The following is a 19876-nucleotide window of genomic DNA, read 5'->3' on the forward strand; positions in this document are numbered from 1 at the left end:
TTTGTGTTTATTAAACCCCTTTTCTGTGTTCTGAGACAGGCCTAAGCTGGATGAAATCTTTTTGGTTCTTTCTCTGTTTAATTAAAAGAAATGGTTGTGTTTTTGTTGTTGGTGTGTGAGTTTTTTTTTTTCTTTTTGCTCTCTCTCTCTCTCTCTCTCGAGAGAGAGAGAGAGAGAGAGAGAGAGAGCAAAAAGAAATATTTTAACCTCTAAAACATATTGAAAATATTTTCTTTAAAGCACGTAATAAATCCATTTAATATTGATTTCTTAATGCAGTGCATTAATCAAGCAGGTATTGCCAGTTCATGGCCATATGGTCCCTTTGTTAGTGTTAGCAATTAAAGTAATGAAGGACGCACTGATCAAGCAAAGTATTAAACATACGGTAATAATACGTTGTTCAGTTATATCAGTATTTATCACACACATTTTAATGAACTGATTTGAAAATATTTCACTATTGAATTGAAAACGCAAGACAATAAGTGTACATGTATATAGCAACGCCATTTTTTCCCTTAAATGCAGATTTTTAATTAATCAAAGTACCTGTGAATAATGAGAAATATAATATTTTAGCAAATGTAAAAGTCACATTAAATTCAAGAGTAAAATTAATAATACATCACATGGTCCCAATCATCCTGGCATTTTGGGTCGAATCAAGCAGTAATCTGATCAGAATCACCTCGTAATTTGATCCAAATAAGCCTAGTCCGAATCAGCCATGGTATGGGTCAGTTTGTTACCCTTTAAAAAAAAAAGCAAGAAAGACAGAAAGACGGGAAGAAAACGAGTTTCACACATGTGAGACAATTTTCTCATGTCATACCCTAAAGAGTGGACGAATCTAACCCTAAAGACAGTGAATTTTTACATTGTATTAGTTTTTTGCTTCATAATTCGGAGTAGCTGAGATACAAAATACTTTAATATAAATACACATTAACTATTCAAGACGATAATAATAATTATATTGCCTCGGACATTCAACTGCCCCACAATATAATTTTTATATTATTATATGGTCCTCTATTATTAGTTTTGTCACATTCACAACAAGCTCGTGTACTCGTTAAACGCCTTCTCGATTCTTTAACTTTGTTTTCTTTCATTGCATTAAATCTCGCTTCGCCTGGACCTTCCGTACACTGGAACAACATAAGTATAAATATAGCCTACAATCTTTTTACGACTGGAATCGCAGCGCGTATCATATAATAGTGTCAGATCTATTCTATCATTTGAACTGTACATACAGTTTCTCCTGAGATGATTTTTTTTATTCTCCTACCACATTTTTCATCTGACATTAGATTGATTTATTTAGTTTACAGACTTCCATCATTCTGTGATGTTCATGAATGAAGTATGAGACCTACCGGAAAATAAAGGTTAACAATTCTGATTTAGTTATTGTTTCGAAAGGTGTTAATTTTCCACTCGAGAGTTATCACAAAAGATGTAATTCTGTCTTTTAATGTATTGTAATCTTGAGTACATAAAAATACCTAAGCCTGTCATTTAATTTCGAGCGTGTCCCTGCTTTCTCGGCAAAATTGTTGGAAAAGAATAGAAACTCGGTAATAGTGAATGGGGACGATTTAGCCTCAATGGGACTTATCATTAAAAAACACCCTGGAATTGTTTAGCCTCAATGGAAATTTAATATTAACCACCCTGGGACTGTTTAGCCTCAAGGGAAATTTAACATGGACGAAAAATCGTGGGATTGTTTAGCCTCAAGGGAATTTAACATGGGAATAGATTTTGGGACTGTATAGCGTCAAGGGAAATTTAACATGGGAATAAATCGTGGGTCTGAATAGCGTCAAGGGAAAATGGAATAGGGTCGGGACCCTATTTTAATAGGGTCCCGACCTGATAGGTCTATGGAAAGGGAACAGGGAAGAGGGACATAAAACACACACACACACACACACACACACACACACACACACACATATATATATATATATATATATATATATATATATATATATATATATATATATATATATATATATATATATAATAAAAATTGGGGGTAGGCAATTGAAAGTAGATCTCTTTTCGAGAAATTGGAGTGGCCCTGAAAAGGGCCTTTGGGTTTCTTCTTCTTCTAACTCCTCCACTGCTTCCACCAAGTTCTCACTTTTTTCATTATTCCTTTCTTCTTCTTCTTCTTCTTCTTCTTCTTCTCCTCCTCCTCTGTTATCCAGTCAGGATGGCCCATCTCTCTGAATTTCTGTTGGATCTTCATCCAGTTGTTATTCAATCTTTCAAACTCTAATTTCTTCTTCTTATTCTCTTCTTCCTTTCTCTCTTTGCGCCATTGTTCTTTTATCTTCATCACTTCTACTTTCATTACCTCTCTAATTAGTTCTTCTGCTTTTATCAACTGGTTACAACCCCACTTTACGTACCACCAGTCAGTCCAATGAAAGCTATTTTCTAGGAAGCTCCTAACTTCTATGACATGATCCAAGGCTTCCTTTAAAGTACCTATTCTCACGTAAGGTGGGTCAATGAATCCTCTGATTCTTTCTACTTCTTCCTCAATCATTCCCCCTATTTGATCCTTTGTTACTCCAAGACTCTTCACATTGTTCAGGCTACCTTCAAATCTTCCTTCCTTATTCAATCTTTCTACTACATAAGTCCCATCCATGATCCAAAAATAGCTGTCTCTCAAATTGTTGAATAATTTTGTCACCTCCATCTTCGTTTTGATTATTCCTTAGAATGGTTCGAACATCAAACTTTGTGGGTTCTTATAGTTAAAGTGCGGACGTGAAGGAAAACATCCTCCTAAGACATAAAATTGATATTACCTAGATCATTACTTAAAACGCGCGGACGTGAAGAAAAACATCCCCTACTTTTCTCATTTCATATTATCTACTATCCACATACGTGAAGCAGCAATAAACAAACCCCAAATCTACTATCCACACAAACGTACTTGAGCGCTTACAAACACACACACACACACACACACACACACACACACACACACACAAGAAAAAAGAGTATATTCACACTACTCTACATACACACATTGTTAAATCGATTACTAATTCTTTTCTAGAGTATTGGGTAGCCCTGAAAAGAGCTGTTTGTTTTTTGAACTCCATGACACCTGGTTAATGATGGCACCTTCCAGGCCTGGCACCACACACACATCTTCTTTCTCAGTCTCATTTCACTCTTTTTGTGGGGAGAGCAGAGGCGGGATAAGTGGCTTCAGAATCCCAATCTTCTGTCTCTGGGATTCTGAAATTTCCTCTCTCCTTTTCTTCCTCTTCTTTGTTTCTTCTCTCCTCCTCTTCTTTGTTTCTTCTCTCCTCCTCTTTCATCCTTCCCTCTTCTACGATGGCCTCTGCAGCCAGCTCATTCACTATACGCCTGGCATATTCCAGGTGTACATGAAATTCAAGCAGTCTTGCTAGTCTGGTGTTCATTCTCTTGATCAATCAACAAAGGTAGCTAGACTGCCGAGCGATTTTCAATTTATAGTGACAGCGCGGACGTGAAGGAAAACATCCCCCAAAACAAAATTGATATTACCTAGATCATGACCAAACAACGCGCGGACCTAAAAGAAACACTCACTCACTTTTTTACTGCCCATTACTAATTTAACAATTTTCATTAATCACTTCAATATACTATTCACATACGCAAAGCAATCAAATCAAACCCCAAATCTACTCTCCACTCACTTCAAACAGCAAAAAAACATATGATCATTATCTACTATCCACACAAACGTACTTAAGTGCTTACAAACACAAACACATACAATCACACCAGAAAAGAGTAAGTGTTTATATTCACACTACTCTACATATATACATTGGCAAATCGATTGTTATTTCTTTTCTAGAGTATTGGGTAGCCCTGAAAAGGGCTGTCATTTTTTTGCTTGTGTGAAGTTGAAGCTAGGGCGATCTTTTAGTTTCTAAGAATGCGACGTCCTCTGATGATAGACTTTCTGACGATAGGTCTGCTTCTTCGGAAAGAGAAGAAGAACTCTTTGGTGTCGATACGACAATCGACAAAGCCTCTGTCAGGTTCAGGTTCCTGCTGCTGCTGCTGTTGTTGCTGTTGCTGCTCTCTCTGCTGTTTCTGAAGTCTGTACTTCTCTGTCCATTCTTCTTTCTCCCTGTTCACTTCTTCTCTGAAGAGCTCTTCTATCAGGTCTTCAGTGACTTTTAACATTCTCACATTCTCTATCTCTTCTGGCTTCGGTATCAGACTGTGTCTGACCCTATGCAAATTCACGTAGGCTTCGTTTAACTTATCTAGTTTGGAGCACATCTTCGCAGGAGGATGAGTCGACAATGGATGGTTAGACTGGAGGCTACCCCGGCTTTAAAGTCAAAGCGCGGACGCGAAGGAAAACATCCTTCTACGGTTTTCGAGCCGGAACGTTCAATGAGTGTCATGAGAGGGATAGTAAGAAGTCAAAGAGCATGAATCAAGATTTCTATAGTCAAACAAACCACAAAGGCATTTTTTCTTCAAAACACAACATTTTTTATTCAAAATCACTTAATACTAACCAACAACTCTAACATTTTTAATAATAATTCAACAATATAACATCAAACATTTTTTTTTTAAATCTCAAAATTTTTAATTCACACATTATTTTGGACAGGGCTGACAACGTTGTGAATGAAATTGTGATTTCCACTGTTGGAAGTCATTAGGCCATTGATGGACACTACGTTTCCTAGCTTGAGACAAAATATAAGCATAATGGTCACAAGACCATTGATCTACTTTCACATCGTTTCTAAAAGAAGAACGAGGATCAAAATGAGTCACTAAATGTTCTAAGGAATAGCCCAGGCTGCGATGATGCAGAATATACACACAATATTGTCCACGCACCAAGGAATCTGTGCCTTGTAATTTCACATTATTGAATCGGGTGGTCTGAGCATTTCTTCTCATAAAGTCAATGATATCATCTTCCAAAGGAGGCAATCCGTACGAATCGAAATATTCGACACATCCTTCTTGAGGAAAGTAGACGGCTACCCAGTGGGTTCCTGGGCGATGACTGTCGTCCGTGTTGATCACATAAGCTTGATGGTCTTGAGGTTTGCGATGAGGGAGTTCATCTTTAGCACAGACGACAGGATTCCAAGAAGCAGTGTACGAACTGTGGTTCAAAAGGTAATAAAGTTCCCATGTATCCATTTGTGTGTTGGTTTTTTTTCTTCACAGGTAATAATAAGTCATCAATTCGATCCTGACTTTTTGCTTGAAAATGTCTGACAAATAACCGTTTCTTCGCTTCGTCTCCCCACTCTGATTCAGGAGAGCTTCGATACGATGGATCTCTTGAGTGGTTAATAGTGGACAAGAATGTTCACGCAAGTCTTTATACCACTGGTGCAACACGACTTCGTCCGAGATGAGACTCCAAGCTTTGTCCAGATACTCGTCCAATTTTTCTTCTTGACTTAGCATCAGGCATTTAACGTGTTGAATTTGACTGGGATGGTCGTTTTGACATCCATAGCAATCTTTCTTGATCAGTTCAGTAGTTTTTTCGACCAAGTGTTCGGCAAAACAGGAGATTAAATGGGCTTGTTGTTCTGGCCATCTCGACTTTATCATGACAACTTCTTCGTCTTTGTCTTGGGATTCTTCTATGGTCTCCTCATATTTCATCTCCAAAGTTTCTCCACTAGGTAAAGAGGGATAACAGTCTTCCATAGCTTCTTATAATCTAGAATGACTTCTCTCAAACTGTTGATTTCTATGGTATTATCAAATTCTGCATACAGAATGACGTTCACCGTTTCATCAGGGGTTCGGTTTGCAAACTCAATTTCTACTCGAATCTGGCCGGATTTTATAGGGTGGAAATGTCCCTCGTCGCTGCCATGGTCTGGAGTGAAATCATAAGCCCACAAAGCGTAGCCTCCTGCATAATCGTCGTACGTAATGCCGTGACTGGTGTTGGTTCCTAACTGACCGGTGGCTTCGTACAGGGACAAGTACGATCTCAAGTAATTCTTCTTGTCAAAGTCAGGTTCGAAAGGTCGGGTACACAAGGTCTTGCCATCGCGACTGACTTCGATCTTGGACACGCCAAAGGGTTGAAAGAAGAAAGGATTTGTAGCCAAAGCACCGTTGAAGGCTTCATTGCTTACGATACCAACGATTAAACGTTTGGGTAGCTGTCCTTGGAACAGATGATCTTCGATCATGGATCGTTGCCCCTTGGGAATGGTGAAGGTTTTCACTTCCACGCGTCGTATCGGATACTTGGCGGTCGTTCTGCTCAAAGTGTTACTGATGTCGTTTCCCACTTTAGGTAACACTTCCACGCGTCGTACGTAGAGCCTGGCTTCCTCGATGACAGTTTTGTAGGCGGCAGTACCTATCAAATGGAAAGCGGCACTGCTACGATACAGTCTCAGGCGAACATTCACCCCATTCAGCAAATACTTTTCTTGCAACCACATGTCCAAATGTAAACGATCCATCAGTTCTAAACTACGACATTCAGCAATTTTCTTTCTTCGTTTTACAAATCCCTCATTTATGGTTTATTTTTATCAGTTGTAATAATTTCGAATGTTTCAAACTCGTCAGTTTCGTCAGCTTCCCATACCACACAGGCATCGAGATGAGTGTTCTTGGCGTCTATTCCGTACGTCAAGAGATTTTCCAGGTAGGCACAATAAGGGTAAGTATCCACGCTGCTACTGACTAGTTTGTTATTCAAGTACAAGTCCACTCTACTGAACAAGGAATGCATGAAATTGTTGACGGGAGCTATTACCTCATCACTTTCTATGTTTCTGTTGTCATCTTCGATAACTTTGACTTTCAGGTACAAGTAACTGCTATTCAGATCGATGTAATCTTCGGGCTGTTCTTTGATTTCAAACTCGATGGGAGCGGAGGCTGTCAAAGAGGAGACGGGGTGAAATTCCACCCACTGGGGTTCTTGCATGGTCATGATGGTGGGGGGGCATGGCAAACAGATCTAGTTCCGACTTGGAACAAGCGCAAGATTCTCGGTGCATCATTTTTTCTCTTTCTCAGTAATCGAAAACGTCTAAGTCTCGAACGGTTCTTCTTTTCTTTGTCTTTCTAGCTTTAGAAGTGTGAAGTCTGGTGAAAGGGTGTTTTCTTCGTCGTCTCTTTCTGCCTTGTCCTTGCTGAATGCCTGACTCGGTAGCGTGCAGGGCATTTATAGGTGTTTCTCGTCGGCTCAAAAGGTCTTTACCCGTTTGCAGCAAGACAATTTTGCCTGCCCTCATGAAGGCTTCTTTGGGGTTTTGTTTGTCGATGATGACATTTTGGAAAAATTCATTGCCTTGTGTCAGTGCCGCATCTTTCAAGGCGTGCAATCCTCGTGTCACCATCGGTTTCAACACCGAAGCCACTGAACGAAAAGCCGATTTTAACATATCTCCTAAACCGTGTCCTCGCTGTCGAGCATCCCCTCGGTACACTGGATACATGACTTACGAGTCGTGAGAGAATCGTTTTCGAAAATGGAGTTTCACCGTGACTTTTCCTTTGGTGAATGAAATATTTTGTCCCAGATCTCCTTTTATAGCAATGTTGACCGTGTCCAAATAAGACTTGCTGACAGGCAAATAGTGAGGATGTACAAATTCGCGGTGGACGTGATAAGTGTTTCCACCTTCCTCGTCAGCGACCGTGACAGAATCCACTTTAAAAGGAATGACACGCAGTAACGGTACGGAGGTGTGTCCCACCACGTTGTACTCCGCCACATCGGAGTACACAAACATCAAATTCAGTCCTTGGTTCAGTTCTACTGGGGTACGAAAATACTTGGCAAAAGTATCGTTGTTAGAAATGACTAGTAATTGGCCTTTTTCTTGTTCTACTTTCTTCCTCATCTCCATGTCCCCGCCCAACATGGCAAACAATTCAGGACAAAATAAGAAAGACATGATTTTACTCCCATCAGGAAATTTCATCAGGAAGCGACGAGCTGTTTTGTGGTACTCCAGGGTGACACTTTTTTTGACACTCTCCAAAGCTTTCAGAAACACGACATTAAACCTGGAGGCTATGGTGCTGACCAAATGTTGACCACTAAAATAATAGCCTGCGGGAATGGAGAAGCGATAGTCGGTCCACTTTGGATTTTTTGTGTTAGGTTTTTTTATATTATATTTGCCATGGATATCCAAGTACTGTTGTATTTGCTCGTCATGAACTTCCACCGTAAAAAATATTTTGATTGGGAAGGACATTAAGGACTTGGGTCGGGTGAATGATTTCTACTAAAGCCACTTCCCAATGGGCTTCGTGATCTAATGGGATGGCCTGAGGTAATTTGGCCGTGTAACAGCACAACGTGTTGTGGGAAAACACCTCCATGGAACTGTCACTGGGTACGGTTAAGTAAAACTGGTTTTGGTGACTCATAATTCCAGAGCTCTGTGGCTGTCCGAGGGGTTACTGGACGTCAGAGGCGTGTCTCCGCCCAAAATGGGGTTATTGTTGTTGTTGTTGGAGTGGTGACTGGCACTGGCGCTGGACACAAGGTTCCCGTTGTTCCCGTTCGAGGAGAATTTCAGGGAGGGATTGGGAAGCAGGTAACCGATGCAGCTGCTCAATAAAATGGTCCACAATTGTTTGTCTCCTTGTTGCAAACTCAAATTGGCGATGGCTGCCCCGATGACACAATACACCACGAAGATTTGACAGAAAAAGACGATTTGCGTTTTAGGCACACGTTCTCCACACCACACCCACAAAGGTTGTTTTTGTAAATCTTGCAGTAAAGAACTAGGTGAAGGAGTGGTCGACGTAGCTGCGTCTGTGTGAAAGGACATGATGGTCACTTCTTTTTATAGTCGATGACTTGCGAAGCGTCGATCCAAGAATCAAAACTGGGTGGATATCCTTTCCAACGTACTTTGACTTCTTTGACACGTCGTTTGCCCACTTTACGGGTTCTGCGTTCGAGAATGCTTTCGATGTCGTACACGTCGTCTTCTTTTTTGGTGACACGTTGTAACTCGAGTAAGTAAAACGTTCCTTTGAGCACTTCTCCGTTCATGTCTTCCAATTTATAGACGGCAGGATGACGGCCATGCACTTGTCCAGTGACACGAAACAATTCAGTGGTCCAGTTAGGTAAGTAACCTTTGTCGAAAGTGCGTTTGGTTTTGCCAATGCGCACCCAATCTCCTATGGTCAACACTCCACTTTTCTTGGGGGCAGCCCTCGTTGGGGACGTACCAAACAGGCGCTCAAACACCAACACTTCGTTTTCGGGAGTCACGTCTTGTGGGGCACGTCCGATGCTTCGATGGTAAGATTGGTTGTACGCTTGCACCAGGTGCGGTAAGATGTCGATGTACTTCAGAGTGTGGTGATGCGTAAAATATTTCCACATGCGTTCTTTCAAAGTGCGTTGAAAACGTTCCGCGATGCTGGCTTTGGTTTCGAGATTCTCGGTAGTAAAAAAAATGAATGTCACGTTTCTTTAATTCTTTTTGGAAAGCTTAGTTCAGAAATTCGGTACCTTTGTCCGTTTGCCATCGAAGAGGGTGACGACCGCTTTGTTTCAACACTCGTTGCAGGGCACGCACTAACTCGCTGCTCGATTTGGAAGTCAAGGGTACGACCCAGGCAAATTTGGAAAAGACGTCGATGACACAAAACAAATATTTGTAGCCGCGATTGTAGCTGGCCAATTGAGAGACATCGGCTAAATCGGCTTGCCATTGATGATCGATGCCTTCCACTCGGGTGCGACTTCTGGAAAACTTGCGTCGAATGGGTTTCTGTAAAGTGTAGGTAGCTTGTTCTTGTAACCATCGTTGCACTTGAGGTAAACGGAGACTTTTCAGTCGAGTTTTGGCAGCACGATACAATTTTTGAACTCCTGCGTAACCTGCAGGATGTGACGGATCGTAGTAAATGCTGGCTAACACTTTTTCCATTTTTTTGTGTGTTAATAAGTCACCCACCCTTCGGTGATGATACTTTGGGTGGGACGAAAGGGTGGCTTGGAAACGGATTTACGTGTCCGATGGGCTACGGGAGTAGAAGTCAAAGGTAGTGGTGGTGGAGGTGACAATGGAATGGCTTTGGTCTTCTTTTCTTTTTCACTTCTGGTTTCCCTTCTTTCTTTTTCACTTCTGTCGAAGGAGCAGTGGACATTATCTTTTTAACCCAAGCTTTCATTTCTTCTCGTTGGGGTGTGGGGGACGGGGTCAACAAGGATGCTGCAATCTTACTTGAAATGGGAGCTGCTGACGTGTTTGAAACACTTCTCGCATCTCTTCTTCCTCAGGTCTTCGTGGGGTAGCATCTCTGGTGATCCCTGGGGATGGTAGTAGTGGTGGTGGTAGTGATGATGGTGCTGGACTTTTCGTCAAGGTCTTAAAATCTTTCAGAGTGGGTAGAGCTGTTTCGTCTAAAGCTTTCTGGTGAAAGAGTTGCAGTCGTTGCAAGAGTTGACCGTACTTTTGCGATTTTTCTGTTTCGGACAAATCTTGGCGATCCATCAAGGACTGCAATTCGTGTTGTAACTGGGACATCTCGCCCAAATTGGGATTGGGAGGTAAATGCGGGGTGCGTTGTTCTTGCCAACGATGGTATTCCATCCATCGTTTGTAAGGCAATAAACTAGTTTACGTCCTTCCATGGGGCTGTAAGGGGTCGATTCTGAGATCACGGGACTTCAGAGGTCCTTTTTATCTTGCTCCCACCAGTCCTCCCAACATGGTTCCCAGGAATCCTTTCAGCAATGAACCTAACAAGAGGGGTAAAATGCCTCCACGTTGGACCAACATCTTCTTCTTTTGACGAATGAGGATTTTCTTTTGAACCGTTTGGCGAAGAACGTAACGATGTTTACCTAAGCATTGTTTCTGGTGTTTGGACAAAGGGATCGTGCCTTTCAAGACGTTCAAACAACATTCGCACACGGTATCGATGACCTCTTTGGAGGATGATTGAATGAGTTTTTTTCGTAGGGGTGGAGAAGCTTTGGACAGGACAGATAACATGTCCCCATGTTTGACTAAACGAGGAGGCAGTCCTTTCCTTTTCTTTCCTTGGGACTGTTTAGAAGAGGGATGTTTTCTGGAGGGTGACATCTTTGAGTCTTCAGCACCAAAAACACTGATACCCTACTTAGTCACAGGCCTTTTTTTATACTGGAACGCGTCGCCATTGATTGTCTTTACGATGTATCAAAATCAGGACAGGCATGACACGTCGTGCAGGGGTACGTAACGGACTAAATCGAGCCAGTTCTTGCTTGGACAAATCCAGTAAACTTTGTAACATGCCCGATCTTTCTTGGACTTTGATTTTGGGAGAAGGTACTTTGTGAGCAGCAGCCACTGCCACTAAATTGGAGGGTCCTGCCACTGGGGAAGTTCTTTTTGGGGTCATCAACGGAGAAGTTCTTGGTGTGATCAACGTCTCCAAGTACTCTTCAGTTCTTGGTGTCATCAACGGAGAAGTGGATGAACTTGAGGCTGCCGGAGACGCAGTCACCGCCGTGGCAGGTCGTGCTTTGCGAGTGTAAGGTTGCGTCCTGGCCGAAGTGCCTCTCTTGCGACTAGTTTTCTTCTGTGGGCTTTTCTTTTTCTGGGGACTTTTTCTCTGTTTCTTTGTCTGGAAGCTTCTTTTCTTTTTCCGGGGTGGTGGTGTCTGTTAAGAGGAGGGTCCCGCCACTGGAGAAGTTCTTCTTGGGGACCTGGTCTTTTTCTTCTTCTTGGGGCTTCGTTTGACTTTTTTCTTGGGGAGAAGTTTGGGGGCATTAGGATCCCATCTTAAGAGAGAGCGAATGATGACCCCTCGTAGAGTACCGCTCCCTCCAGGTTTCAAAATGATTTGTTTTCTGGTTTGAGTGTCGATGCGGGGATCGGCCAGTTGGACCAAAGTGACTTTGTTTCGATCGAAAAAACGTTTGGTTTGATGAGGAATCTGAATGATTCCTTGGAGTATTTGACGTGCCGTCACCGTGAACCATCGTAAGACTTCTTTGAGACTAGCTTCTAAGACACGAGCTCGTATTTGTGGATTTTTTTCTCGACTGATGCCATACAAGGCACGAATCAATTTGACGGGAAGATGCAACTGAAGGGACGTCATGTTGACGTTGTGTGAGACAGACGAAAAGGGTCTGAGGTTTTTATAGATTTTTTTTATGTGGAGTAAAATTAAGTCGAGGACGGAGACGTGTACAGGACAGGCCCTCCGTCTTGGCACCAGTGGTGAAACAAGTGGGTACGAAATCGCAAATACTCGGGGGTCGTAGGTTTCAAATCGACGAGTAAATAGGCGTGTGGCGTTTGAGTGGCATCGTCGTACGCCTGAGTCAGCCAAGGCGTTCCTAACTGTTTGGCTAAGGCTTGCACTTGCGATTTATCTCGAGGGCTTTTAAACAAGACCACGTAATGCGCATTGAGACTGATGGTGCGATGGGCTTTACTTTGTTGAAACAAATTTTGGGTGATGTAAACGACACTGGTATTACGGTGATGCCCTTTGCGCGTGAACCACAGTTTAATTTCTTCTTCGTCTTCTCCTAACATGTCGTCGAAAATGACGAAATGTGGTTGACGGGAGTCAGAGACGATGCCGTCGTCTTCTTTAGGAATGCATTCCACAAACACGATGGAATCGCCTTGACTTTCTCGCAAGAGGCTGTACGCCGATTGACACTCTTTGTAACACCACACGATCCGCTGAGGTGGCCGATCGATCAAATGATGTTTATGTTCGATCAAACGTTTGACGAATTCGGTTTTGCCTGAACCGCTAGGTGCAGCAATGAGCATGTTAAAGGGATGGCGAAGATACAAAGCCTCCCAACTGGCACGATCTAAGTGTTCGTCGATGACTTTGACAGTAGAGGAAGAGGGAGCAGAGACAGCAGAGGTAGCCATAGTGTGAGAAATGTCACTTGTGACACGAAAACAAACAAGACAAGAGTTTATATACTTTTTTCAGAACACGTTTATTAAATGTTTCAAATATGAACAACACGAAAGACAAAAATACATAAAAGACAACAAATAGTTATGTATAGGAATAAAAAACACATCAAAACGATCAAAGTGGAATATAAACAAGTCTCTGTACAACATGTTTTGGGTAACCAAGATGTCCTAGGGACAGTGTGTAATGTTCTTACAGTCTCTACATGAGGTATTGTCACACAAGTGTCCTCCCGGAATGGCCTTTCAGGAATGTCCATGACAGTCCTGTCCTGAAGCGAGTGGTTGTTCTCGGTGACAGGTTCTTCTGGCACTGTCACTAACACAGGTTGAAAAGTAACTTTTTTCCTTGAACAACTCTTGTGCATACTGAGCCACTTCTTGGGTCCAAGCCTCAAAACCCCCCTTTTTCCAGTCACGAACATCTGTCCAATGGGGGTGTAAGTCACAAGCGACACACACATCGTCATACACGTCTTGGGTAGCTAAAAGTTGACGAATCTTTTTTTCCCGTAGAGGTCGAGAAGTATCCAGATGAAACCGCAAGGCTTTGAGCAAAAGGAGTTTTTCGTGACCATTTAAGGACATGGGGATGTGGTAAGTACTGATCGTAAAGAGTCCACAAAGAATCGGCTGTTAAACGAAATCCCAGAAAACAAGTCACTAAGACACACACCACTTGTCGACCCAAATTGAATGGATACAGTTCTTGTAATAATCGATGGTAATGATCCACGGTTTGAATATGGTCATTGAGTTCCTTCCACGGAATCTGTTCAATGATATGTGACATAATCCGTGGCATGGCAGCCTGATTTTATAGTCTCTTTGTTTCGGAAGCAATAAAGGTAATTTCTAACTAGACATGTTCGTTCTCCAGTAGGGAATTTAAATGTTACATACTGTAACCGAAACGTCAGAGTTTGTCTAGATGTTTCGTCTCCCGCTAAGCAGATTCCATGTAACAAATGTTGGTAATCCTTTAACTCGTCTTCCTCAATGCGTTGCAGTAGGTGAATCTCGAAGTAACCAAAATTACGAACGTCTAGTTCATCATTCACAAACTGAAAGTGTTCAACAAGGTCTGACCACTGAAAAAATTTCTGACGAATCAGTCCCCTTATACCATTCAGGTACCAGTGGTTAAAGATCTGGTGACGTAACGGATGCAATTGTTCTTTACGTTTGACTTGTATTTTGACCAGCTCTCGGTAAATCCTTTCTCTCAACTCCACAGGCAAGCCCAAAATGTTCTCTTGTAAAGTATCCATAAGTATATACACTGTTTTTGGAATCCTTGGGTGGTGGCCAATAGGCCTCGTTTACCTTTGTGCCTGATGTAATATCCACTCATAATCATTCTTCTTATACTTTGGAACAGAGCATAATTTAAAAACGGTTGAATAACTTTGCGTTTGCGTTTCACTTGCATTTTGATCAGTTCTCGGTAAATGCGTTCTCTCAACTCCACAGGCAAAGCACGAATGTTCTCTAGCAAAGTATCCATGAATAGGTCATACTAAATCCTCTTTTGTCTGACACAAGACATGTACTTTGGAACAGAACATAATTTAAAAACGGTTGAATAACTTTGCGTTTGCGTTTCACTTGCATTTTGATCAGTTCTCGGTAAATGCGTTCTCTCAACTCCACAGGCAAAGCACGAATGTTCTCTAGCAAAGTATCCATGAATAGGTCATACTAAATCCTCTTTTGTCTGACACAAGACATGTACTGTTTGCACAGACATGGTTTTAATTCATTGTCGAATCTAAATCGTTTAGTTACTAATTTACACGTTACAATTCGTTCAGAAGTTTCCTCTTTCACTAAGTTGACATTGTGAACAAGATGTTGGTAATTCGTTAACTCTTCCTCTGGAATTCGATGCAGTACGTTTACAATGTTGTAGATAGAATCATCCAGAGCAAACCATTCCTTTTTAAAACCAGGGGATCGTTGATCAATGTCTGTCCAATGGAACACTTTCAACTGAATCAGTCCTTGTATAGCATTCAGGTACCAGTGGTTCAAAGACCGGTGACGTAACGGATGCAATTGTTCTTTACGTTTCACTTGTATTTTGACCAGCTCTTGGTAAATGCTTTCTCTCAACTCCACAGGCAAAGCACGAATGTTCTCGTGTAAAGTATCCATGAACAGATTATGGTAAGTTACTTCAATGTCTCGGTCCCACTAAGGGTAAGTAATGACAATTCGGTGACCATCGAGCATGTTCTACGTAGGCCGAATATTGCGGTTCCCAGTGGTGAAGTGACACACCGCAACTGAAGCACCTGACTTTATCTCCTTCGCCCAAGTAGAAAAATCCGGCTCTGGCTAATTCTTCGGGGATCGGTCCTCCCAGATACTTAGGCCATTTTCCTTTGAACGATTGAAGACGATTTTCAAAGTCGCAGTATTCCGACAAACGCACAGGAAACGAATATTCGTCTTTCACAGGTTCGTTTCGATGAGGGTTGGGTGACATGAACAGGCGTTTGCTCAGGGCTGGATGACATCCGTAGAGGGGTAGACGTGAAGGTGAACATTCCCCTTTAAAACCAAACCCAGTAAAATGTCCAAGAGGACGAGCGGCATCACTTTCGCATCCCTCCGGTTTGACACGCACAGCATCACTTTCCATAATAGGGGTAGTGACACTAAAGTTCCCATGATGCTTTACGGCATCGCTAAGGTCACAACGTACAGCATCGTACCCATCGCAAGGCTCACAATCGCATTCCACTTCCGAAGCCCCACACTTGAATTGTGCCTTTCTAAACAACTTGTTTTGTGTTTCTCTGAAAATATTCATCTTGTTCGCTCGGTCTTGGTAGTCACAATGAACTATCGATCTTGACCATAGCCCCTTTTTATACTAGTCGCAATGCAGTCTCCAGCTTGTACATCTTTCCTTTTTTACGTTTTCTATGTCCTGTTTTGGAAGGTACCGTCTCTAAGGTACCGTCATAATTGTACCGTAGTGTGATGGGTGGAAAGGCCATAGAAAGGTAAGGGCAGTGCGGAGACCATCGAGTATGTTCCAGAATAGCTGAATCTTTATAGATACATAGATCCATTCGTAACTTCAGTCCGCAAGCGAAACACTGTACCTCGTATCCCAATCCTGACTCAGGTCCCAAGTAGACAAATCCTGTTCTAGCTAAAACATGCGAAGAAGGTAATCCTTCCCTATCCGTAGGCCATTTCTGAAACGTGTCCAATCGACGGGCACAATCACAATAGTCAGGTAAGAAGACTGGAAAATGGTAGGGTTTGAACTTGGAGTTCTCATCGGGTTTCTCACTGGATTCTTGCTATGGCGAAGTCATCCTTCTAGTGGGTGACTATCCTGTTACAACCAATATTTTATACCAACGTGTCCATACGGCAAAGTAAAGTGGTTGGGTAGTCGCACTCGCTTCTCGTACACGATTTGATAGATTTTTTCCAAGGGTCGACTGACGATGTGGTGAGTGGGTAAACGTACAATCTTGTTCGGATGATAGGTGGTCACTTTAAAGTTTACATCCTCTCCGGATTGCAAGGCTTCTTTCAATACCCCAAAGTTGACCACACGACTGGCACGATGATTCAGAGTCAGTCCTTTCACTTTGCACGTCGTGTGCACTTCTCCTTGTTTGTCCCGGTATTCGTAGCCGTAATTTTTGGGACCGCCACTGACGAAACTTAGAATCTTGTCGTCGGGATGCTCGTCTGTCCAGGCTCCTAAACGGTCTCCTTCGATGTCAGGGTGCTGTTGACTCGGGTGATGGATGTAAATGCAACTGTCCGTGTCAAAGTACAGGACGCGTTCCCCTAACAGTTCTAAAGCTTCGTACAATTTAAGCGAGCATGAGCTGTCACGTAAGCCGCAATGATGACATTTCCAAAAGGGTCGTCTTGTACAAAGTCCAGATCTTCTTCGTAATTGACCAAGATCAAATCCTCGCGAACGACGTCCACGTGTTTCATGTATTTGGTTTTCTCGTGAATCATCTGGAAGTAGCGGGAAGGTTCTGTCAAATATTCCGTCTTGGGTAAACACGGTCGTTGTGCCATTTTACCCCACAAGCAATTTAACATCACTTTGGCAAACGATCGCCTGCCTTCGTTTTTCTCGATGTGATCTAAAGTGATGCCTTCTTGTTCATAGTATTTCTCTTTGAATTGTATTTGGTCTTCGGGAGTGTGAGACCAGGACGGATAGCCGCTGGCTTCTTGCTTCAGTTTCAAAAAGGCATCCACGTAGTCAGCGAAAATGCCTTTCTGCGTGGGGTCACCCTTCTTGTGGTATTGTTGTGTCTTGGGAAAGTGGCAAATTTCGTACACTTCTAACAGTTGGCATCCCATGTCCAGAGCTTTGAACAATTCTACGCTGACCCAGGTTCCCGTCAAGGCCCGTTCTTCCTGGGTGTGCTGACAAGGTTGGTCTTGGTTGCACGTTTCGGCACAAGTACGGCACAAGGGAAACATCAGTTTGCCTTGACAATGGTGAGGTAACACGGGATGGTATAGGTTCGTGGGCGGCAAAACTTTACACTTGATCAAGCCTTCGTATTGTCGAATGTTTTTCAGGTCGATGTGTTACGTGAACAATTCCGTTTGCCCTACAGGAAAGCGACAATATTTGCACACGTAGGGATACAGCGAACACACGTCCAAGTATTTGATTTCTTCTCCTTTCTCTTCGTCGGCTTGGTACAGCAAACAGGTGGCATTGGTCCTTCCTCCGTACAAACTATCCCTCGGGTTCAGTGGGTCCATGAACTGGTAACTTTCCACGAGGCGTTTAAACTCGGGATCGGTTTTCATACGGTGATCGTACTCGTGTTCCCACATTTCCACAACTTGGTATCCTTGCTGATCTAACTTTAGGCGTCGCTGACAAGTGTCCTGGTACAAGTCTTCCATGGTTCGTTGTAAAAACTGATTTTTAGTGCCACGGTCAGGGTAACAGACGGGACATCCGTGAAATAAGCAACCGTTAAACTCGTACACGATCTTTGGGTTTTCTAAGTCCCAGCCATCGACCGAATACGTTCCGATGGTCTTTTCACCCCCTCCGTTGCGGGCATGCTGAATCCATTTGTCTTCCTTCTCGCACAAGTAATGTAACCAGCGTAGGGCTTTGACCGAGTATTGACGTTTGACATAGTGGGTCGTTTGAGGACTGATGACAGCTACGGTGTTTTCAGGCATGATAGGTTCCTGAATGCACTTCTCGCACGCTCGATGAGCCACGCAGAAATTAGGGATGTGAATACCGGTCTCTTGCATGCATTCGAAATCAAAAAAGATGAAATTGCCTTTCTTCTTGTGACCGTCCTCTTTCTCTGGTGGAGGTTGGTATTTTTGCACGTAGCATTGGTGTTCCAAGTCCACGATGTGGTGACAAATGTGACATTTTTTCTTTCCTCGACATACGTATGCCTTGGCAGTATTGGTACATATGCCTTGTCCACACGTAGGGCACAATCTCAGGAGTTGACAAGCACATTTCTGCTGTGAACCTTGCGTCTTCAGATGTTGTTGGTAACAGGTAGGGCTGACAAACGTACGCAGACAAGTTGAACAAGGCACTGGTCCTCCGCTCAGACAGGGTGGAGAGGCCAAACATCCTGAGCATTTCAATCCACAATGTTTGTGTTGCTCTCGATTATTATAACCATGGTCATATTTCTCACAGTAATAACCGTATCTCAGGAATGCAGTGATACTGGTAATGGTATCGAAATGGTCATCGTGATAATAGACATGAATGTATTTTCCGTCCTTAAAGTCTTGGCCTCGAAACAACAGAGGCCCACGCACTTCTTGAGGGTACACTTGCAAGGTGTATCGTGGAGCTAGGAGATCTTGCAATTTTTGCATCTCAGGAATGCCACAGGGTTTGTCTTTGGGCAAGTCGGCTTGTTGCAACAAGAGTTCTGCTTCGTTTCGTTGTTTGGCTCGGTCCGATTGTCGAATAGTTTTCCAGGCTCTTTTCCATTCTACCGTGTCGTTCTTGTTGGCATAGGTTCGTCCCACCACGATGGCTCGGGCTAAACACATCTGGTCTTGAGAATTGTGAATTTGGACGAGGCTACGCTTATTGCTGCGAAGCTCGTTCACCAATAACATCTTTTTGCGTCCAGTCCCTTGAGGAGGAGAGACGTGGGTCATGTCCAGTGTGGCTTTTCCATCGGTGATGTCAAACTGATCATTAGATTGTTGTACGTGTTGAATTTTGTCCATGACTTTGGAAGCAGTCAATTCTGCGGAGGTGCTAAGCTCGATCCAAACAGGGGATTTCAAACCGTCGTGTTGTATGGAAAGTCTCAAGCGATCGTCTTCTTTGGGTTGACATTGTCGCTTGAGTGAGGTGAGCAAAGAATCCCACACCCCAGTGATGAACCCTTCTGCTTTCTCTAACGGTACTTCAGCCTTGAAATCTTTAAACTTCACCCTGTATTTGTAAGCCGTGGTTCTAAATTTTCTAGAGGAGTGCTTTTCCGTCTCTCGAATGGAATAGTATTTTTCAGGGTTGACTAAGGGTGGTGAACTTGGTTTAGAGGGTTCGGATTCTGGTTCACTCATGTCCTCTTCAAAATCACTGGCATGAATTTGTGCCAAGACTTCAGCCCTGGTACGAGGCGATAGATCACGTTTCTGCCTCTTACTTTCTTCTTCTTCTTTCTTCTAGAATGAATAGGATCGTTTCATCTGGAGTAAAAAACGTCAAATGACTCAAGTTTAAACACCATGGACTAATTTATAGTCATGGCAGACCAGCGTATATAAAAGGGTGTGTGTCTTGTCCTTTCACTATTCATTTCACTCTCTAACCGAGCACAACGATGGAAGAGACTACCCAGATGGAACGTTTCATCAGAGCTTTGCGAGGG

The sequence above is a fragment of the Sinohyriopsis cumingii genome, chromosome 18, assembly GCF_028554795.1.
Source record: "Sinohyriopsis cumingii isolate HCF-2022 chromosome 18, ASM2855479v2, whole genome shotgun sequence".
NCBI lineage: Eukaryota > Metazoa > Mollusca > Bivalvia > Unionida > Unionidae > Sinohyriopsis > Sinohyriopsis cumingii.